General features: G+C 49.8%; 1 long non-coding RNA gene across 1 annotated transcript; it reads left to right on the forward strand.

Moving 5' to 3' along the window:
* Positions 1 to 2,887: 2,887 nt before the first annotated feature.
* On the forward strand, positions 2,888 to 23,444 carry LOC144147181 (uncharacterized). Its single transcript, XR_013317846.1, has 2 exons — positions 2,888 to 3,649; positions 23,129 to 23,444. It is a non-coding gene; the product is annotated as an uncharacterized LOC144147181 (long non-coding RNA).
* The last annotated feature ends 632 nt before the right edge of the window (positions 23,445 to 24,076 follow it).

A 24,076-nucleotide genomic window follows, 5' to 3' on the forward strand; every position in this document is an offset into this window, starting at 1 on the left:
AAGGAGCGTTCGTAGCGTCCCAATCTGTGTCGGCTTTGTGGCGCAGTGGGTAGAGCACCGTGTACAGTGGTGATGTTGCTAAGGGTGAACACGGGAGCTCGTGGCCGCCGGTACTATCAGAGCAGCCTACCGTGCCCAGCGCGAACCATCACGCATGCGCTGTGCGTGCCGAGCGAGACTAGGCTTTCAGCGCGCGCACAGCGTCATCGGAGCGTCTGCGCGTCGTCTGCTATGTTTATCGCGCGTGTAGCGGTGGAGCTGTCAGCCACTGTATGAATGAGTGGAATCTAGAATCCACATAAAAAATGTTTCCATGTGAGCGGTAATTCGTTCTTTAGCTCCAATACAATGGTTTTGGCACAGCAGCATAACTCGCCCAATTGTTTCAAACAGGCTCAATCAAAACATCTCGCAGATTTTAACAGCACTTTATTTTTGCAAGTGCTTACAAAAGTCTTTTAAATGCACGTAGAAGCACGCAATTCAAAGCTTTGAAGGTGTTCGCTCAAAGGTGGCACAGGCGCTACGACCTTCATTCAATATACGGGAGAAAAATATCATCCTTTACATTTTTATATTTGGGCGTTTTCATGCAAGAATCCAGGAATCGCGGATCAAACCAAGGTACCATTAGCAGACGAGACGGAACATAGCAGACGACGAGCAGACGCTGTGATGACGCGATGCGCGCGCCGAAAGCAAAATATCGCACGGCCCGCACAGCGCATGCGGGATGGTTCGCGCTGGGCACGGTAGGCTGCGCTGATAGTACCGGCGGCCACGCGCTCCCGTGTTCACCCTTGGCGAGATCACCACTGTACATTGCGTTCCGCCGGCAGGGTCCAGGGATCGAAACCAGGTGCCGGATAGTATTTTTTTTTATATAGCAGGGACAAGACGGTGCGGACTACGGACGTCAACGCGGGTGACATCGTGAGTTACTGAAATGCTCTGCATTTAAAATCAGCGTAAAGAATAAAAAAAATGTCAGCACTCTGGCACTTGCCTAAGTTGTTGTGCTTCCTCCACTCTGATGCCCATAGACGGCTTAAAAAGGGTGAGGGGTAAAAACGCACAAGCTTTGAATAGATGACAGCGAATAAACGACATCAGGAAAGACGCCTACACAGAGCAGTACAGTGAATAGATGGCTCAGTGTGAACCCGAGAGCGTGTGGCCGTCGGTACTATCAGAGCAGCCTACTGCGCCCCGCGAAAACCATCACGCATGCGCTGTGCGTGCAAAGCGAAGCTACGCTTTTAGCGCCCGTACAGCGTCATCGGAGCGTCTGCGCGTCATCTGCCATATTCATCGCGCTTGTGGTGGTGGAGCTATCAGCCACTGTATGATAGAGTGGCTGATAGACTAGAATCCACACGAAAATCTTCCTCAGTAAGTGGTAATCAGTATTTTACCTCCAATGGAATGATTTCGACACAGCAGCGTAACTGACCCCTTGCTTCAAGAAGACTCATTCAAGAGATCATGAAGATTTTATAAGCTCTATTTTGGCAAGTGCTAACAAAAAGCCCTTTAAATGCTCATAGAAGCGTGCAATTTAAGGCTTACAATTCATGCATGGAAGTTCTGGATACAGGACTGCATTGTTCTCAGTAACGGGGCATCTCCACATCCCCTACAATGACTGTATCTATGCGAGATGGCAAGGAATGGTAGAGGGCCGAAACAAAAGCCTGATCGCCCCCGTGTCGCTCCCACTCGTCACTAATTGCCGTCCACATCTGGTCTTGTGTGGCCGCATGAATTCGCTTGCGAACCAAGACAGCTTTCACACGGCCCCACACATTTTTGATTATGTTAGGGTCCACTCCTTTTGGGCACCATTATAACAACGGTATTTGCTGCTGCGCCAAGTAATCTTTCATCGCCCTAAAGGAACGAACAGGTGAAATGTCCTGCTGGAATAATTAATTGCCATTGGGGAACAAGCTTTGAGCATAAGGTGTCAGAACATCACCAAGGATGTTGCAATACTGCACGGACGTCACTGTGCCTATAATACGGTAATGAGGACCAAAGCCAAGTTGGCACATTGGGCCCCATACTCTGAAGCTTGCTCTACCGCTGGCCGAGACACGTTGCGCGTTGTCTGGATCATTACTGCATGATAAAAATAAAATAAACAGTCAAGACCTCTTACACGACAATGAATGCATGAGTAAATATGTCTTACCTAACCGTGCACTCTTTGGTCTTCTCGAGTGCAGAACCTGAACATATCGAAAAAAATCACTCTGCCCCAGTAATCGGTATTCCAGCAGGCTTGCTGTGTTGCGATGTGGAGCCTGGCGTTCTTGTTCGAAACTGTGAGTAGTGGTTTCTGCGCCGCAATACGACTACAAAGGCCTGCGCTTCGGAGCCGATGGCGAACAGTAGTGTCGGAAACACCCAGTTCCAGCGTCGGCTGGATGGCTCCCGCTGATTGAAAACGGTCCTGCACTGCTGCAGCGACGATGCAGGCATCTTCGTCCTCCGTGGTTACTCAAAACGAAGGCACCCTGGGTACATCGCGGTAGCGAAGTTCGTACTCAAGGACTTGAATTATTCGGTTCACAGTTTTAAAAGGCCTCTCTACAAAAGTACCAATATACCGTCGCGAATACCCTCTCTTTGCGAGCCAAAAAATCTCGTGTCGTAAATCCTCCGGTACTCGTACCATGACCATCTGCAGCAATCTGGCACGCTGTACCAATACGGCTGAACTTTGTTACTGTCCCATACGGTGGACACACTTTGAACCCGTTATCTGCGGATGAAATGATATGCCAACAAACGCAACACGCTGTGACAGACTCCCAGTTGTTAGACGCCTGAAATCATATTGCCAGAGAAACTGAAGACGCGCATGCTCACAATGTTTATCAGGAATAAGTTGGTCATTTGAAGGTGGCTCAGGCGCTAGGACCTTAATTCAGTTTACGGGAGAAAACTATCTTTGTTTGCAATTTTACATTTGGGCGTTTTCATGCAAGAATATAGGAATCGCGGATCAAAGCAAGATACCATTACAGCCGAGACGCAATATAGCAAACGACGAGCAGACGTTCCAATGAAGCGATTCGCGCGCGCTGAAAGCATAGTTTCACTCGGCATACACAGCGCATGCGTGATGGTTCGGGTGGGGCACCATAGGCTGATCTGATAGGACGAGCGGCCACGCCCTCCGGTGTTCACCCTGAGTGATCTCACCACTGTATCTGCTTGCCCTTGTGCCGGACGTGTTAGTGCACTACATTCTCACAAGCACGGACAGTGTGGACGTGCGCGCTCACTCTCGTCCAGAGTGGCGCAAGTGAAGTAAAACTTTACCTCGGCTGCTCATGTAGCGCCACCGTTATCGCCATGCCTGTGGACATCAGCGAAGCCCTTTCCTCCGCCAAGATGAAGATCGACAAGCTGCGTCAGGGCAGAAGTGACGGAAGCATTGGCCAACGCCTGCTCCTGCAGAACTTTGTGCGCAAATGCTCACGGTTCCCGACTGGTTTTCACGACTACCTACACTGCCAGGCCGCAGACTTGGTTGGATGTGGAAGCAGTGACCACAGGACGGCAAATGTGCAAGTCGACGAGACTGCAACATCCGTAAGCGGGACGACCCCGCACAAACGGAAGCGAGATGAGCCGGAAGGTACGTGTACGAGAGATATTCGGATCCGGATGCACACAGAACTGCACACACGTTGCTCGCTAATTAGCCTTAGGGCTAGAAACGCCCCGTAAAACGTACGTGCGGGGTCTTCTTGATATACTGCTCGATGTGTGCGCCACTCTTAACAGTGTACGCCTAACCGTTGTGTATATCCGGTGTAGGTCGTATGTTAACCATTGGTGCGACCATGTTACCAGAATTGCCGGTATGGGCGCAGTAGTCTCGTAGGAACGGTCCCTCTCCCGCTCGTCAACCGCCGCTGACGTTCAGTTGCAAATGCGCCTCAATAATCTCGCGAGTGCAATGGCCAATCAGCTCCAAAAATGTATAAGTGGTCCCTCTCTCGCTCTTTCTAAAAGAGAGCTTGCATATCTTGCTTGCGCATAATAGCTGTGTGTATCGCTGAGCGTAGTAGTCAGTTTTACTAGCTTCATCTCTTTTCTTTCTTGTTTGTGTTTTCAGTGATTTAAACTAAAATTATGGCTGTTTTTCTTCATTAAAATCTTCGGTTGCGAGTCAGCGCCGTCTTGGCGTTTTCCCTTCTCTGTCTTCGTCTATGACGCGCTATTTTCACCATGAACATTCACCAACTTGTCCAGTTCGCCGCACGCGTAAATGATATGTGTAGATTGTTTTCTGCGCAGGTTTTGCGGTTAATCAGCATTCAGATCCCAGTGTGACGCAAGGAACGATTGTGTTCCTAGACGCTAGATGACGAGACGTTCCTAATACTTTGGGGGAAAGGAAGTGTGGCACTCGTTGTCAAAGATTAGCACGGAATGCGAGTTTCCGTGGATTTTGTCGGCGGCTCCGTTCCATTCCTAACCATTTTGTTCTTGTGTTGGTGGGGTGTGAACTTTCATCATTGTGGATAGAAGAACTCCCGTCAAGCGTGTAGCTATTATGCCTGTAGCCAGTATACTAATGACGTTTTGAGCATCTTGAACGATTTTTAAGCATATCTTTTATATTTCCGCTAGGCGGATATCGCAACAAAGCTTTCCGATTTGCCTTTCTTGTGCGTAGGAGGGTGATAAAGTCCCAGCGATTGCATTGCTAGTTCACTACAACAATTGTTTCCTTCGTTCATTCGGTCATAGTGTTCTTTCAGTTTTAGAGCTTTTCGCAGCAGAAGCCCAAGGACACGGGTTTGATTCCTGGTCGCGGCGGCCACTTTTCTGATCGACGCGAAAAGCGAAAACACCAATGTATATCAGATTTCGACGCACGTTAAAGATCTCCAGGAGGTCAAAATTAATCCGGAACCCTCCACTACGGCACGCCTCATCAACTCTTTAGCGTCGGCTTGTAAAACCTCACAATGAATCAATAAATTCCTCACCAAAGTTATAACAACTCTTTGTTTCACATGGGTAAAAAAGCCGCCCTTGAAATCTACGCATCGTTCAAAATGAGTCACAAACACAAGCAACTCTGCTTCGTTAAATACATAAGACAAAAAAGCGAGGTTAAACAATGGCTTACCTCTACTTCACGCCAGCGTTTCTTCGTACGGTAGATAAATCCAAGGTCGTCATAGCAGCGAAAGATCCCAAGCTTAAGGCGCGAAGCCCGCGAAAGCCGCGAATGCATGCCCTTCGGTCAATTGCGCGCGCATCGCTAGCAACACAGTGCACAATGTTCCGGTATCGGCCTCTGTGCCGCCGCCGTGGTGTCCGTCCGGAAGAAAAACTAGTTCACGAACGCACGCGTGCACAAACCAACAAATATACGGCTTGCTCGCGGTTTCGGGATCTACCGCTGACGCACACACATGCAAGCAGTTAGCGAGCACGCGTCGTACTGTGTCGAAGCAAGCATGACGATAAGTGCAGGACTAACTTCTTATGTTGCATGACGCGTCTGTTTCAAAGTCCATTTCATTCGTAGCATATTGTTTACAAATCGCAGCCGTGTATTCCGCGCTGGTCGGACCTCACGGTCTGGCGCGATCAGTCAGTCGACCGCAAGGTCTTGGCGGGTACACCGCCTGTGTCCGTTTTCACTGTTGACGTGACAAATCGTCGCGATCGCCGACGGTGTCCTAAAGGGACACTGAACTGAATTTGTCGAGATCCACTTTTTGCTTGCATTGCGTAAACTGCCTCAAATTAACACACTTTTCATTGTTTATCGGGTCAATAGGTGGGTAATTATTTTATAAAGCCCGAAAGAAGAAAAACTACCCTGCGGGGTCTGCCACGGCCGCACCAACTAAAGGCTGTGACATCGGGAGGAGGTGCACCATGATTAGACGATGCCCAAGGTTAGCATTAAACAAGTTCCTTTTTTGGTTCTGTAAAGCAACACGCTTGACATCTGACGTTAACGTTACGTTGGCATTCTCGATATCTTAATAATCGTCATACTGCGCTTCTGCCATGTTTTCAGATGTAAAATGCCTAAGATAAGCCTCCCAGGACGGCTTAGAATCGTAGCAATCACTAGCCGAGGCCTACGCAATGGTTGTACGCCCTCCGCGTCACGGCAGACGTTTAAATTCCATGCTCTGTTCCCCCATATTTGTAGCTTGCCTCACTCATCCCTGTATCGTAAAAACCGTGTTCGCACCAGGCTAAGGGTCTGCTGATTTTGGCCTGTGCTCACTTCAAGCTAGCAGTTGGTGCTTATGGCAACAGCACGCCAAAGAGAACTCGCAAGCCCGTCAGTGTCAGTTCGCCCGCGTTCTGCGTACTCGCTCGTGCACGGAACAGTGAACGTTACGGCCCAAAAATGGGGAACTCAGAATAGAAAACATCAGCCGAAAGCGAAAAAAATCATTTTTAAGATAAGAATATACCTTGGGGGATTCGAACTTACGACTTGCAAAACAACACACCTAGCGCTCCAGACCACTCGGCCACGAGGTACGACCTCCGGGTGCTGAAAATATAAGGTATCTCATGTATAACCAGTTTACACCTTCTAGTTAGTTTTAGCATTTCAAGCAGCTTAGGCCCCGCCGCGGTGGCTCAGTGGCAAAGGCGTTGCGCTGATGAGCACGAGGTCGCGGGCTCAATTCCCGGCGGCGGCAGCTGCTTTTCTCATGAAGCCGAAAAGCAAAAGTTCCCGTGTGTACGAGATTTCGGCGCACGTTGGACAAAAGTTGGTCAAAAATAATCCGGAGCCCTCCACTACGGCGCGCCTCATCACCTGTGTTGCGTCGGCGCGTTAAACCCTATAATCAATTCAAGCAGCTTAGGTGACTATTTGTTGTATAGCGCTCGTGAAGTAAGCATCCCCCCGATTTCCACAATATCTCACTTCTAGCAATTGCATTGTTTCGTTTGCAGGTGTGTGGTCGTGCTGCTGACCGCTGTGCTTGTTCACCTGGTGCAAAAATAAAGTGCTCCCGGCACCCTAGTTTTACGCTGTACGGTAAAAGTTTCAGTTGATTTTAGTTCCTTAGTACCTATATTGACTTCGCTGACTCTTCTCCCACCTTCAAGTGGCCTTAGATTTTCCTACTAGCGCGCCAGTCCGCGAAGCGTCGCATGTGCGCTTGTTCAGCGCTTGTGTGGAGCGACCTGCACTTGGAGCTTGACCCATTGTACAAACTAACAAACCAAGGAAAGGCATATTCTTCCATTCACAAACGTGTTGTGGCTTAGATTCAACTGAGCGAACGAATCGCGACGACCCGTCGGTGGCCGGCAGACTAAACGCTGGGCCGACCGACTCTGTCGGAAGGTCGGCGAGCCATGCAGTAGTGCTGTCAAGCCAAGTCACTTCCTGCTGACGTCACACGAAAACGCCACAGAAATTTGGCGAGGATGCAGAGAGGAGCACAGCATTTTTGAATGGATTTTTCTACTAAACAAATTCGCGTAAACGCACTCAGTATGGTCAAAATATGTCCTATGGACTCCGGGCTACATGTTGCGATAGTAATCCCGCAATGTTTACAAATAAATTCAGTGTCCCTTTAGGGCTACAATACGTGGAGCGAACCTTCACGACGAAGTTCGCGTGGCGGAAAATCCGCCGTGGCGGGACGCCGTAAGTTCGTCGGGATCTGCTTTACTTTCCTCCGTGGTCGGGCTGAACTACGAAGACACGGCGTCCACCTCCGCGTTGCCGCTGGGGTGATCTCAGTATGGCTAACTCCATGCCCATATTCAACGTCGCTGTTTAGTAAACAGACCCAATCAAGGAGCTTCCCGCTTGGGTGGCACGTGGTTTCACGATTGAGCGTTACTCGGGGCGTTTCTTCGCCTAAAATAAGCGTTTCAGTTGCCAAAAGCGCTAAATGCAGTAAATAACGAAAAGAAAAAGTGTCCCTGGGGAGCTTCGAACCAGCAACTCTAAGATCATGGAACCGGCGTTCTACCTCCACTCCACCTCACAAGAAGGCGCTTAAGTGCAAAATAGGGAGTGACAAGCCTGGCTCTTAACACATACAACTGGCTGCTTCAGTTTTGCTGTATTTGACATTCCCTCGCAGAAATATCGCCTGTTCTTTACATGCCGATCTTGCAGACGTTCCCCATGTTGCTGCTAATACAAGTTATGTAGCCGGATTTCGTTTATTTAGCCTAAAAAAAGCTATCGGACATGCCTATCTAGGTGACACAAGCCACGTTAGTTGGGTCGGGACCGTGTTGCGCTTGAAGCTTGAGCTATCAGAAGAGCGCGCACTTCACTTCTTGCAACTCTATTTTCCTCAATCGACTTCAGATTTACAATCTGTTTTTTTTTTTTTTTGCTTGACTAGGCGCGGGACAAGCGCACGTCTATCAAACTCTTCTAAAGCGGCCGTCTGCAGCGGCCCGTAGATTGGTTCCTTCGGTTTGCCGCTTGCCGCCCCTCGGCCACCGACGAACTTTTTTGACCCATGCTAGATCGGCGGAGGATGACGATGATGATGATGATGATGATGATGATGTCCTCAAATTTTTTGGCACGTACCCACAAGAGGGGATTGGCCAGGGCTAAATCGGTTAAAAACGTGGGGACTTCAATATACTCATTTCCGGAAAGAGGCTGTAAAAGGAAACTTAGTTGTTAATGAAACCGGAGGATGACGTTTTTTCCGCCGCCGGGCACGCGCTGCCGGGCGTTGTTCGTTCTTTTCGTCGCATATTCGCTCCATGAATTCGGGTCCTTACGCACACATGCATGTTGGACATGCACGGTGCCGCGCGCATTTGCCGGCAGCTCTGCTGAAATGGGCACGCAGTATTCTTTCCTTCGTGGTGCGACCCTTTTATGATGCATGGTCTGCAAACTTTCTAAATGTCGATAACGAAGTCATGACCGAGGAAAAACAAAAAAAAAACACAAATAGAGACATGCATTTTTTTGGTCCTGTTAGGCTTGTTCCATTCACGTCACTGAAGTCTGCGTGCAATCCTTGCGCGAATTCATATGCTTGCTCATTTATAATGCGCCGAGGAAGTAATCAGACGCATTTTACCCAACTGCATTATATAATATATACGTATGCAAAAAATATATCCCTGATGTACTGGTGTGCGTAAATGGTAGTAGTGCATCTCCATGCGTACTTCCGCACAGAACAATAATGACATTCAAATTTTACTCTTCGTACAGGTGAGAGGGAGACGATGCGCAGATTTGCTCTTCACTGGTGCGGGAGCGGAACTGTGGCTGCACTCTGCCCCACACGACAAGAGTACGCGGACAGTTTTGCTCTTCCCCAACGTGGGGAGCGAACATTGCATCCATATATACATAAGAAACTTTATTTGCACCAGTCAAAGGCACAGAGTAAGCTCAGTGCCCCCCCATCAGTCGGCCGGGATCCCTTGGGACACGGCGGCTTCTAAGGCGAGACCGATGACTTTTCGCTGAGTGCTTGAGGTCAGGCTGAGTAGCAGGACCTCCCAGGATGCAGTATTTCTATGAGGTTTGTTGTAAGAGGGACACGTCCACGCCATGTGGACGAGGTCCGCGACGCCGTTACAGTTCTTGCATCTAGAGTCGTATACTTTGGGGTGCCATTTGCTGTATAATAAAGGGTTTGCGAAGACCCCGGTTTGTAATTTCCTCCAGTAGACCTCTTCTTTCCTGCTAAGCTGTGGATTAGCCGGGGGAAGTACCTTACGCGCTAGTCTTTAATGTTGGGTAATTTCGTGAAAATTTCCCAGTTCCTCTACCCTCGGGGATGGTTGTACAAACGGGTCTAGGGCATCCTCGGCGATCGTCCGGAAAGTAAGACCTCGGGCGGCCGCATGCGCCTTTTCGTTCCCGATGAGACCCCGATGAGCTGGAGCCCAAATAAGCGTTACCTGTTCCGCTGTCACTTCCGCATTTGCGAGAATTTTCCAGGCAGCGTTGGAAATCCTGCCTCGGTCGTAATTTCTAATGGCTGACTTAGAGTCGCTAACTATCACCCTCGTTCCTGGCTTAGTAAGCTCCAGCGCGATGGCAGCCTCCTCAGCATCTTGCGTGTCGCAACTAAGTATTGTGCAGCACGAGTGCGGGACGCCGTCTTCCGTTACTGCCACTGCCGTGTAAGCTTTCTTTCCTATGTGTTCTGCGGCGTCGGTGTATAGGACGTCCGGCCTGCCTCCGTATCTGATTTGCAGGGTGATGGCCCTGCTCCTACGTCTGCCCTCGTGATATGCCGGATTCATGTTCCTGGGCAGGGGCGATATTGTTAGCTTTTCTCTAACATTCTTAGGGAGGTCCTTCATGTCCTTAGCAATTTCTCTGGATTTGTAACCCAGTCGTTCTAGTATTTTCCGACCTGTTCTGCTGCCTAGCAGTCGTTGTTGCTGTGACGCCTTGGTCGCCTCGATGAGCTCGTCTATGGTGTTCGAGACGCCTAGGCTGAGTATCTTGGCCGTCGAGGTGTTCGGGGGAAGACCCAATGCACTTTTGATACCTTTTCTTATGATAATGTCTAACTTGCTTTTCTCTGCCTTGGTGAGTTTCAGGAACGGGGCAACAAACAGAATGCGGCTAACGCCAAAGGTCTGAAACAGCCTGAGGAGGTTTGCTTCCTTCATCCCACCGTGTTTGTTAGATATGCGTTTTAACATTCTACAGATTTGCTCTATACTGTTTTCTAGTTTCCTAATTGTCTCTGTGTTTTTGCCATTTGCCTGGACGTAAAGTCCGAGTACCCTGATGCGTTCTACCGCGGGTATCGGTCTTCCGCCGGCTCTCAGCATTATGTCATAATCGTTTCGAGAGGCCTTCCTAAAATTGTTTGGAACAATGAACAGTGCCTCCGATTTTTCCGCAGAGCATTTTAGCCCTATTGGCTCTAGATATTTTTCGACCTCGCATATGGCCTTTTGGAGGACTTCCTCAATGTGCCCATCGCTGCCATGGTTGACCCATAACGTGAGGTCGTCCGCGTATATGGTGTAATGTAGGTCCTCTATCTTATTTAGTCTCTCGGGGAGCCCTATCATGGCGATGTTGAAAAGGGTAGGGGATAAGACCGACCCCTGCGGCGTTCCCCGATTTCCGAGTTGTATGTTTTCGAGGGATGCTCCCCCTAGCTTTATGGTCGCTGTCCGGTTAGAGAGAAAATCCCTCACGTAGTTATATGTTTTTACACCTACGTTTAGTGAGCTCAGGTTGTTCAGGATTGCGGTATGCTTTACATTATCAAAAGCCTTAGCGACGTCTAGGCCAACGATAACTCTGGTGTCTTGGGTAACTTTCTCTATGATTTCCTCTTTAATCTGTAGCATCACGTCGCAGACGGAAAATTTGGCCCTGAAGCCGATCATGGTGTCTGGATAGAGCTCTTTGTCCTCAAGGTACCTGCTGAGTCTATTTTGGATGACGTGTTCCATCAGTTTTCCTACACATGACGTGATGGAGATTGGCCTGAGGTTTTCGAGTCCGAGCTTCTTTCCTGGTTTTGGAATGAGGGCTAAATTAGCCTCTTTCCATTGCGGAGGTATCTCTCCTCTATCCCAACATCTCTGCATATAATTAGTTAAGTTGCAGATGGACTCGTCGTTTAGGTTTCTTAGCATTTTGTTACTGACTCGGTCCGGGCCCGCAGCCGTTTTGGTCCTGAGACGGTTAATTTCGGCTCTAACCTCCGCTACCGTTAGGGGGGCATCCAGGGCCTCATTCGCGGAACCTGTGTAGTCGGGCAGAGTTTCGCGAGTGGGTGGACTTAGGTAGCGATTGCGGACCTCGTCTAGTAGCTCTTTCGAGGAGCCGTCGAATTTGTAAACGAGTCTCTGAAGTTGCTGTTGCGCTTCTGATCTAGTCTTATCCGGGTCAAGCAGGTGCCGGAGTAATTTCCACGTTTTCGCGCTGCTGAGTTCTCTGTTCATTTGGTCGCATATATTTCCCCAATTTTGTTTGGTCAGCTCTAGCGAGTATTCCTCGATCTGTTTGTTTAGGATGGCTATCCTCTTACGGAGGTTCCTATCCCACCTTTTGTTTCGGATTTTCTCCTCTATGTCTCTCTTTTTCCTCCAGAGGCCGATGAGGTGGCTGTCGACTATCTCAAGCACCTCGTCCACCTCCAGCTCGTCTGTGGCCGTTTGGGTGGCATCGATTATCTTCCTACTCCATGCCCCAATATCTTCTATCGGTTCGTTATCTGTACCTATATTCCTGAAGGCGTCCCAGTTAGTTACTCTGTGCTTGCGCTTCTTCGGAACTAGGGGTCCGTTGCTAACCACGATCTCTATGATCTTGTGATCACTGCCTAGGTCTTCCCTGGTATTACACCACGTGGCCTCGATACCGCCGTGCGTGAGGGTCAGATCTGGCGTCGTGTCTGCTGACACGCTGTTTCCCTGCCTCGCCGGATGCATGGGGTCTGTAATCAGCACCAGGTTGTGATGTTGAACTTTCTCCCATAAGGCCCTACCTTTAGCTAGAGTGTGTTTGTAACCCCAGGCTGGGTGTGGAGCATTGAAGTCCCCCACTACCAGCAGAGGGTCGCCCTGGGCTAGGCTTTTTACTTTGAGAAACAGGTCCCCGAAATCACATTTTCTTTGCTTGGGTGAACTGTAGATATTTAGTACGTATAGATTCCTTTGCGCACGTTTGCGCGGTATGAGCTCCACCAGCGAGTGGTCGATTTCGGTGTTTCCCGTCTCATGATGCATTGCCGTTACATTTCTCTTGACAAAAGTGACTACCTGAGTATCGTTTCCAATGCCCGGGTAGGATTTATATCCCGCCAATTTTGAATTTTTTCCGCATTCCTGAACTGCAATGACCTCCGGGCGATCGCTTCCATCGAGAAATGCCTGTAAGACCGCACGTTTGTTGATGAAGCCCCTACAATTCCATTGCCAGATCGTGTTATTGCTGCATTTTGGTGTCATCCTGAGGTCGTGTCGTTTGCTTTGACTGAGCTTCCCCGTATAGCCATTGAATTTGTTTGTCCCTGAATTGGATTTCACCTTTCATCTGTTCCATAGCGCTACCCAGCGATTTTACTTGTTCAAGTATCGACTCTAGCATGCCCTTTATCGAGTTGCATTCCGCTTCTAGGTACGTTATCCTATTCTCGTATTTGACGCCCTCTTCATTCTGCCTGGATTTAACTTTCTTGAAGGGAGGAGGACTGACTGCCACAGCCGGTGTTGCCTCCTGCTCTGGTTTTTTAATCAAATCTGGCTTAAGTTCGTCTAACTGCTTCTTTAGTTCAGCATTTTGTTCCATCAGGATCCTATTCTGCTCCTTAAGGGCATTTAAGATTTCCGCATTTGCATCCTGGGCGGCCCTACCCACCCAACCTACCTTTGGTGCGATTGTTGCCGGATATCCCGAGGTTGCACGAACACTGCCACTGTCACGTGAGTCCTTGGTGTTTGATGTTTCAGTCCTCAACGGTGGCAGGCGAGGGAAGGATTCCGATCGGTTCCTCGACCTGCTGCGTTGCCTGGACTTGCTCCTCGAGCGGTCCTGGTTTTGGTCCTTTCTGCTTGCGCGTGGCGAGCTGCGGGTGCCGAGTTTCTTCTTTTTCTCCTCTTCTTCTTGCTTCCGCGCTTCCGCTTCGAGCTTGCGCTCCCACTGTCTTTTCTTGACGATATAGGGAGTTCGGAAAAGGGCTTTGCATCTCTTGTCCCCCGTCATGTGCTCTTTGCCACACAACTTGCATTTAGGTTCGCATCGATGTTCGTTCGTCGGCGATGGTTCACCGCATCCTTTGCACGTTTCCGTAGGGTTGTTGCAGACGTCCGACCGGTGGCCGATGTCGCCGCACTTGAAGCACACCTCGTACCTTTTTCTGCAGAGGTAGCATTTCATGGGCGCCCCGAAGCAGAGCATCCACCTGGGGACTTGGGGGCCGGCGAAGGTGATGATCACCGAGGCGGAGTTTCTCATTCTTCGCACCCCAATGATAGGGGGGTTTGCGGGGTGGGAAAAGGCAGTCTCCAGCTCTTCTTCGGCCAGCCTTGGGTCTAGTCCATGTACCACTCCTCTGCCGCAGTTGTCGGGTGCAGCCATGTAGGTCAGAACTTCAAACTCCTTGCCTTCGACTTGCAGCCGTCTCAACGCAAGCATTTTGACGGCGTCTTCTTCTTTAGGTGTGCTGTAGGTTATCGTCCCCTGCTTGTCGTTCATCACGACCCGGTCTTCTTCTTGTCCTTTTTTCCACTCTATGGCGGCTGAGAGTCTCAGTAGCCCCCCGATAACGGGTAGCGAAAGCTTGGTGAGTGCGAGCCCTTCCTTGGGTCGTATAATCACTTTGTAATCCGCGTGCGGTAGCCTCGGAAGGTTCGACGCGATCGATTTTTCTGCCAGCTGCTTGCCGGTTAGCTTCACCTTATGTTCTTGTTTTGCGGTCACGTTTGTGAAAAACACTTTCGCATTTCGCTCCATTCCGACCGCAGCTGTTACGGCCGCGCCCGAAACACCAGCTTGACTTTCTCGCTGCCCCTGTTGTTGGAGCTCCTTGACTTTCTTGGTCACTTTCGTTACCCAATTCGACTTTTTCAGCTCCGCCGGATCGATGTCCGTGCCGTTGACTATCACTTCCATCACCATGATGGCGACCGCGAGCTGCCGCCGAGGCTGGCGGCTGCCGCCCGGGCTGCTGGGCTGCCAGGCCTAACGTAGGCTTAGCTAGGCCAGAGTCCTTCAATGCTTTACTGGTCACGAAACTGCTCCGTAACTCAATGGGAGAGCTTCATATGCTGCGTTTGGCCGCCGCGCGGTGGCGCCACCCTCTCACTGAGGTCACTCCTCGGGCTGCGTTGCGCTGGCTCGAACGGCGGAGACGCGGCGAGTTGTGTTTGTTTTGTGCGGGAAAAAAATGTAACGTGCATATCCTGCTCTTGTGATGCGACTTAAGTAGTGCAACGACGATGCCGAACATGTGTTGCGTCCCAGGATGTCGTTCCTTGTACAACGATACCACAGAAAATGTTTCTTGTTCTGTTGACCGAGCGACGGGCAGCTGTGTGAGAAATGGAGGGGCACCATTCCAAGGCAAGCAACGGGAGATTTCAGCTTCGATTATAAGTGTGCGACAGTGTGTGGAAATGCACTGTGTGTGAGAATGGAAAAAGCAATGTACCCTTTTGAGAGCATCGTGGGCCTAGAATTGTACAAGGCTAACTTAAAGCCGGATTTTTGTCATATCAGTCAGGTTGTAGCGGTGCTTCATTACCTGTTGGCAAACTTGTGTTACCTTGCGCTCAGGCTCGCGTGTAAAAAAGCTTTGGGACATCCTTGTGCTTTTACTTTTCATATTTCCGCTAATTATCCCTTAGGGTTCGTTTTGTTTGTTTTGTAACCCCGCGTGGCCGATTCCGGTTTCTTATCTGGCGTTTCAACCGGAGCGCCCGCTTGCTCTTTTTGTCGTACGTCCCGTCGGGCAATATTGTTTGATATGGAAAGGGTGCCACCTTGTCGCTAGCTTGATTTTACATGCAGAGCATTTCTTTAACTCGCACTGTCACCCGTCGTCCCTCGGCGTTGCCCGCTCTCAACAACAGGTGCGGGCGCGCATGCGCGTGCTCCGGCGCTGAAAGAGGCGTTGCAGCAACAGGTGCTACCTCCTCTCCCTCTACTGCGCGCGCTAAGGCAGCGGCGAAGAGAGAGAGAGAAAATTTTATTTGCCCTTTTGGCTAAGGCCTCCTCATTCCAGGGGGCCACTGGAATTCCTCGTTAGTTGGTCTTCCAGGGCGAAGCGTCAGCGTCGAGCGGCCGATCCCGAGCGTCGATAACGAGAGGTTGCCTCCAGTCGTCAGCGTCGAGCTGCGGATCCATCGAATCGAGAGCGAGACACGGCTTCGAAACGTCAGCGGCGAGCGGCGGACCCCGCGTTACGAGAACGAGATGCCGCGGTCGGCATTGTTGACGTAGTCCACGACGTACGCCGCGCACGCGTAGTGGTCGAGGATGATCTGCAGGTCCATGTTGGAGTCGAGAACCCTTCCGATCCACGGGTTGAACGCGTTCACGCGCTTCTCGGCGGGGGTCCTCGCGTGAAGCACGCACGGACGCGACGCGCCAGGCAGCAGAATCTCCGAGTACTCCTCCCCGGACCGCACGTCGAAGGCGCGCAGGTTGGCCATGCAAACTACCCGTGCTCCAACGCCTCGTGCATTTCGTCGTACTTGGCCTTCAAGCGCCGTCGACGCACCCGTACGACAACAACAACTACAACTACCACCGCCAACTACCACAACCTACGCCACGTGACCACACCCAATGCTCTGCATTTACTCGTGTCCCTCGCGCGGGGGCATGCGACGGAGGTTTTTTTGTTTTTTCGACAATGTTCTCGATCCTATTTTCATGGATCTGAAATTAATAACGTTCCAAGAGTAATATGCATAGCAAACGCCGCGCAACTCACTTTATCGACGTTCATCTGTTCACGTCACACTGCGGACTGCTTCTTAGACGTTTGTGTTTCATTCTAGTCTTTTATAGTGCAGGAGATCGCTAGCTCGCTGCGTTCAGAAAAGCTTTGCGTCGTTCTTGCTACGTGGCAATATTCTGCTTCCTCCGTGTGCTCCACCGCAGCGCGAAAAAATAAATTTTTGTACGCTGGACCACGCTCTTTTGTCTCCCTTCGTAACATTGAAATTTTTTGTTGCGTGTGATAAATACAGTTTCATTGTTATTTTTTCGCTTCCTGTTTTTGCGAGGATTGCAAAGTGTGGAAGCAGAAAGACACATGGAGTAACATATATCTCTTCGTGTTTTGACACTTCTCGTTTCTGCAGCGTTTTTAGATGTTCTAAGTATGTACCCACTCATCGAAACGAGAATACTATTGGGCTATCTCTTTTAGCGTTCTGTGCATTCCAGAGCAATCAACGGCTTCATTAAGCGTAGTCTGAACGACGCGTACTTCGTTTCTTTCAGTTTTTTTATTGTATTATCGATAGGCCCGCAGCAGTCCGTGACTACACAGCTACCGTATGTGTGGTATTTACAACTTTGCTTTAAGAATAGAAGCAATATAGATTTAAATATCCGTAAACACGACGGCACAGCGCTTGTGCCAGAGCACACAGAAGCCGTTGCCGTTCGCGGCCGAAGTCTACGGTAACTTACTTCGAAAAATAAAACCCCATTGAAGGCAGGTGATAAACACAATAACTGGACTATTCATCGCTAACTACTAAAAAAAACACAATCAGCGCGCAGACACCAAAAGCAGCAAGCGTTTGCACGCCAAGAGCTGGCCAATACGCCGCACGCGCGGCGGCTGGATGACCTTCGTGCGGCGGTGGCGCCTCTAGTGGCGCGCGCGGTCCCTATATGAAGCGAGCGCCGAAGTTTCGTGACCAGTAAAGCATTGAAGGACTCTGGCTAGGCGTTCGGCGTGGTCGACCGCGGAAGATGGAATAAAGTCTTAAAAAGTTCACTCACGGGCTTGATTTGGTATCCACAGGATCCTCGTCACTTCCGGAGTGAACTCACACCAGTTTCAGGCCAAAATTTGCTTAGTTCCGCTAGAGAAATTTATCATTTTACGGAGTCGACGTGACACACGCCGCGCCCGCTGGCCCCCTAGCGGCCTTCCCCCCATTGCATCCAACTTCCCGCAGCTTTCGAGGGGAGTGCGCCAACGCTATACAGTGACTGCTGGAATCTTCTGATTTCTTAGAGTGTATGTGAGTTCGTGTGCTTCTTGTATAGTTCGGAGTTCGGTTCCAGACCATTGGAATCCGCTGTACAGGTGACATTGTAACTTTCTGCATTATGGGGATATCTTGCCGAAGCGCCGGTATTCTGCCTCCACAAAACTGTATAATGTCATTTGTGAGCCGGGAATGATGTCATACTTCTCTTTGATACTTCCGCTATTCGTATTGCCCAGAGGAGTGCGACAACTTCAAATTCTTTGTTCCTGCATGTTGTAGGGTCATGCAGTCAAAAAGGTTTCTCAGAGTAGTAAACTACGACAATTGGGCCGTCGTGCTTTCCTACATCCCGGTATGGCTGTATACTTTAACCGAATATACTTAAGCCTTTCATACCGCACCTTCTTGGATAGGATTGATTGATTGATTGATTGATTGATTGATTGTAGGGTTTAACGCGTGGTCGAAACGCAGGTGATGACGCGCGTCGTAGTGGAGAGCTCTGGATTATTTTTGACCACCTAGCATCTTTGCGTGTGTCAAAATCTCGTACACACGGGCGTTTTTGCTTGTCGCCTACATTAGAAAAGCGGCCGCCGTGGTCGGGTATCGAACGCGCGTCGTCGTGTTCAGATGCGCTAAGCCTTAGCCACTGAGCCACCGCGGCGGGTTTGACATGGATTGTATTTATATTTTTGGTAGAGGAGATTTTTTATGTGTAGTCACTGGATAGGTGCCATGTCTATCAGGGCGCGCAGTGGTTTTCTTGCAAAGGCGGAGGGGGGGGGGGGGGGGGGGCGCGGTGCCGGTTTCTTTTCAAAGGTGGCACGATGGCCCTCCCGATTTTTTTTAGATCAGCTTTCTGGGCGCAAGGAGAGTGGTTGAGTGGTTTCTCCAATTTCTTGAAATGCGTAGGAAAACCCAAGTTGAGGTCCTATTCATCGTCATTATCACCCACCTCCTGTTGTCCTGCGTATCCCGTGTCCATTCTTTTAAGTTTATCCCTCCATCAATTAAATGGCCGTCCCCTTCTTATAGACCCCTTTATACAAGGGCATTCTGTTGCCTTTGTGGTCCGCCCTTTGTTAGTTCGTCTCACGGTCAAAATTCCGAGGTTGATAACTAGCTTATATGCTGCCCTTGTGATGGTGTTTCTTTCGCTTTCTTTGGAGCGGGTAAATTTGTGGTTCAGTAGGCTCTGCAATATTCTCGTCATGATCATTGGTTGCACGCGTCTTACATTGTCTTTTTTCACGGTTTTGCTCTTCTCTTGGTTAACCATTTTATTTGTGGGCATTAATGTGTTAGAGTTTTTTGGTTTTGGCAATTCTGAGTTCGGAACAACTCGTTTGTGTAGAACCCCGCCGAGCATTCTTACGTGGCTCTTCTCTGGAGGGATATTCTTACCTATTTGGAGCAGGATGTTTAACTTGGCTGCGTGGCAACATCTGTTGTTTACGAAACCGAGCTGGACGCGGAGACATAACCTTGGAAATATTGAAAAGTGTTTTGAATATTTGTGATTAGTCGCTCTATAGTGAGCTTTATTTTGCTATGCTCGGCTTATATTCTATGCTTTTTTTATTGCTCAGAGACCAGCGTTAATTCTTTGTCATCTGGTTTGGTTAGGTCGCCAACTATTGGTGCCCGCATGATCCCCGATAGAAAACACAGCGCCGTGGCTCAGTGGGTAAGGCGTTACGCTGCGGAGCCCGAGGACGCTGGCGCAATTCCCGGCTGCGGCGGCCGCTTTCTGATTTAAGCAGAAAAACGCCATTGTGTCGAGATTTCGGCGCGCGTTAAAGAGCCTAAAGTGGTCAAAATTCTTCCGGAGACTTCCCTACGTCATGAATCGCAGCCCACAGGTATCTTCGGTGCATGAGGCACCGGAAAATTATATTTTTTATCTTTTGGTGGAAACACGCTTTGGTGTGGTGGCGCAACTTGCGGGCATGGCTGGAGACTGTGTCTGCCGAGCGTGCTACCACCGATTGGGCACACAACCAACTTCACCGCACAGGCAAGGCGCCTGGTGAAAACGCGGGTCCTTTCTTCCGTATCTGACGTTGTATCATTGTCCTCCTATCCTAACTTATGTTGCCGTAGCGCCAAAAAACAGGGTCAGCGGAGCCATCGAATTTGGCTGCCTCATTTCTAGCTTCCAGGAGGCAGCGTTGACGTATTTCCGAAGATGCCTGATGAGCACGGCTGATAGCGGACGGCTACGAGCCTCGGGGGAATAGAAAAATAGGCCTAATAACGCTATCGCGTTAAAATGTACAGACCTCATAGCGATATCTGGCGCCTAAAGAAACGCTGCCTTTTGGGCACTGCATGCGACGAATCGGGCTCCGTTTTGTAAATTGGTTAATTTCATTTCGGCTGTGTTTTAAGAAGTGTTACAAAAGGCGAAAGGAGCGGCTGGTTCTGATAAATAGCGGTCATTAATGTTCCCTCGCCTTTCTAGAAATTATCCAACTGATTAAACTAGCTAGTTTAATCGATACATGGGAATCACTAGGCTCACACGCAGAATTGTTTCGTTGTCTGCGCTTTTAACACGCGGTGGTCCAGCCCCCAACTACCACATCAGGATGGCTAGGTTTTCGTTTCGCCTACGCACGACCGGGCTACAGCGGCGGCACCCGTCGCTTTATCCCGATTATGCCCGACGCTGCGTTCGGGATGGCGCCCCTCCCCCCGAATTCCAGGTAACGGCCGGCTGAATCTCTCATTTCACTCTTCGTAGAGCCATCCGTTTGAATTCAAGTGACGTTGCGTGGTCAATTGCTGTGGGCGTCGTTTCCAGGTTTTCTTTCCAACCACGTTCACAGCGTCGATTGTGGCTATTTTTTATAATAAATTGTGATCGATCGATACGCTGCTTCTGCAGCACCCGTTGCTCCATCATTACAACAGCAGAAATATTTCCCACCGAGATCACTTAAATTATTTAGCTTCAGCAAGCTCGCTTCCCTGTTTCTAATTTCTTTCACACTAGGTATATTTTCCTTATAGGCTCCGTGCAGTCAAATTTGCCGAGCGGGCGTAGCGCCATCTACCGCGCCTCCGCGCAACACTGGGTAGGCCGAGCCGCACCGTCCTGGCCGGCCGTCTGCTTTTAGGCACTGTGCATGCGCCCTTGCAAAGACGTCTATCAAGTGGTTAGGTGCGCTTAAGTGGCTCAAGTTTGCGGAATACGCTGCAACGGCGACAGGATGGAGTGTTATCGACCGAGAGGCTTTAAAAAGAAACAAAGCCCAGAAGGAAAGCTACTGCCTTCGCTGGCCTGAATTGTCCGAGTTGGGAAGGCTGGTCACAGCCTCACAGGCGGCACAATTCCGTGAAATTTTTAGAAAATACAATGGCGATGACTAACAAGCAGATTACATGCTGCTGTCAAAGTAAAGTATATCGGTTTCCAGCTGTTAATAGTCGTGAGCTTACAATACATTTCCCCTCTTAGCGAATATAGCGAATACCGCGCGCATTGGCAGTATTTGCACGAAGGTTGGTTTTTCTGCTTTGTGCATGTGTCTTCCGCTGCGTTTATAATGAAAATTCATGCGGCGCGTAACACTCAGCTTTCGTTTTAACGGGGCTCACAGCAGCAACTTCAGAGAACAATAAAAAATGAACGGAGTTTATGATGATTCTATTATTTGGAGGCCCTGCTTACCCCGTAAAAAGGAAGAGGTAGTCTTGCTGCGAAACCCGTGTACATTGTGAATGTATTCACGGAAAAGGAGACGGAAGGCACAGAGGTTGTAGGCTTTCGCTCCTGAGGCGATAATTGACTTCGTGCACAGAGCAAGGATACGTGCTCGCTCCGTGTTCTCGGGGTGGGACGAACTGGCACCATCGGAAACGAACTGTCAGGGGCGAGGAGCAAGACGCATTCTGGGAATGTTTGGCAATAATTCAAGCCGTGAAATTGAAAATCGTCGTCAGGTTCATTTCCTGGCCGCAGCGGCCGCTTTTCCGATAGAGGCGAAAAGCGAAAACGCCCGCGTGTTCGAGATTCTGGCCACGTGAAAGATGCCCAGGGGGTCAAAACTAATCCCGATCCCTCCACTACGGCGCGCCTCATCGCCTGTCTGGTGTCGGCGAGTTGAACCGCACAATCAATCGAAAATCTCCGCCATTTGGTGCGCAGTTCTCTATGATTCCCACACGCATGATCCACACTGGAGCCCGCGTATTTAAGGTAATTATATTTGCTTTGAACTCAATGCTACTAGCACGTAGCGCAGCGTACACACCGCACTACACCCAAACAATCGATCCTGTGAGACGGGCACCGTACTCGAGAAACCACGGCTGTCCGATTTCAAGTATGCGAACAAAACGGCTTCTTCCCAATGCTGTGAACAGCTAATTAATTTGTGCTTTCTAGTGGAAACACAAATTAACTGTGAAAACGTGCGCACAAAAGGCTCCACCCGCGTTCTGGCTATGCATGCAAAGTCAATGTCGCTTGCCCTTCTCCTCCGTACACGTAGTCAACAGTTCAGTCCTTCAGTCTATTCCTAGCCCGGTGCGGTGGAATTACTGTAGTATGTTTTAATTAATATGAAACTTAAGAATTGCCTATACTACATTTGACCCGGTGCCGCCAAGCAGGAGCGCAACCGAAACCCGAGCACGCTGGCGAGCGGTGGCCGACCCAGTGTTTTTCTTATTCCCCGATGACGGCGCTGGGTGTCGCGGCTCAGTGTCGCCCTCTGTTCACTGCACGGCGCCTATATTTACTTTATTCTCTTCGACCTGCAAAAGTGATGGTTTCACGCCAGGTAATTACTGGACGCTATCTTCCCTTCCCCCAGCCATAACGACCACTTTCTTCTATCTTCTTCTGCGTCATCGACACCGCGGTGACCATCCCATTTCCGCTTTTACTCTTAGCGTCGATCCTCGTACCAACGCGTGACCTGCTACGATAGCAGATAGTTAGGATAGCATAGCATAGCGGCTAACGCACGATACGCTAGCGGCGGCGGGTATCCCGACCCACCTGCTCATGTGTGCCTCGGCAATGGCAGGCGGTCCGCCCATCACTGGAGTAAATGTGTGGGCCCGCCGTCGGGGGGCACGCGTCACCGGAACGAATGAGCACATGCGCAGTCGCGTCCCGGCAACCGATGGCGCTAGCAAAGCGTGCGCTAGCCGCCATGCCAAAACTCGTAAGTATTTTTTTTTCTGTATGGCTGGACAAGTATGTCACAAACACGTAACCATGGCGCCTTTGCTGAGAACGTGACGTTCCCTGTCCTTTCGTGGCCTAATGCCCCTGGTACTCGGTTTCTTTCACGCGCGTGCACTCAATGCTTCAGAGGGTTTTAACCCTGAATTAACAAATCCATTTTGCCTGATCGTAATCTGCTGTAATGGAACAGATGACTTTTCATCCACTACAATTAGAAGTTTTGGTTCCTTGTTTTTACTTGAACAGATGATCCTGGTTCCGCCAAGCTGCCCCAACGTCTTTTTCCCGGCCGGAGGTCCACCCAAGATGACGCGCCAGGTTATAGAAATCATGTTGCCTATGCTGAACGCAGAGGAAATTTGGATTTCGTCGTTGCGGGAGCAGAATTGAATACGTTCAAGTTGACCGACCCACCAGGCTACTCAGGTCTTCCTTCTTTCCTGTCGGTCTTCAAGCCCTACCTGCCATTTGGTCAGCACCAGACCCAAAAATCTCTAGAAGGCACGCAGGAGTCGCAATTACCAGCTTCGCAGTGCGGTGATTAAATTGTTCAAAAAGCTCATTCTAATTTCTTTGTTTTGCAAGACGCCGTAAAAGATAGATGGTTGAAACTCGAACCTTTCTCCCACACAACCTCAGTGAGAGTTGAAGTCCTAAATCCAAACTACATTGGCGATGTCGGAATGGTGCAATTTGGTAGACGTCAGCTTCATAACGCGAGGAACACATCTTGAAATCCGACCACGAGAAGCGTTTTTTTTTTCTGGAGGGGCCGATTGCGCACGTTGGCTTTTCTCAAGTGCGTGCCGCCAAACGATGGCACAAATGAAACATGAAACGCTATCCTTCAATTCTACAATTCTGCCTTCGTACTCATTTTTAGCACACTGCTACTTTCACGAGCACGCTACTACTTCGGGCCGGATGAACGGATGGCTTGTACTGAACTCGGGCTGAACAAAAAAACAGGGGCAAAATGTTGCGGTGGCAGGTCTCAGACACGGAATTGCGGCGTTAAGAAGGCGTAGGTTTTATATTTAATACTTCAGCAAGAAAAAGCTCGCACCAACTGCCACCGGGGCTTACACGGCACGGGTCCTCACTTTGACCCCAAGGGCGCTAAAACTCAAATTTCTGCCGGAATCCACACTCTACCTACGAGGAAATGTATTGGTTTGAGGTTTAGTCCGCGGG

This window comes from Haemaphysalis longicornis, unplaced genomic scaffold, assembly GCF_048455015.1.
Source record: "Haemaphysalis longicornis isolate Haplotype H1 unplaced genomic scaffold, Haemaphysalis longicornis Haplotype H1 scaffold_7, whole genome shotgun sequence".
Classification (NCBI taxonomy): domain Eukaryota; kingdom Metazoa; phylum Arthropoda; class Arachnida; order Ixodida; family Ixodidae; genus Haemaphysalis; species Haemaphysalis longicornis.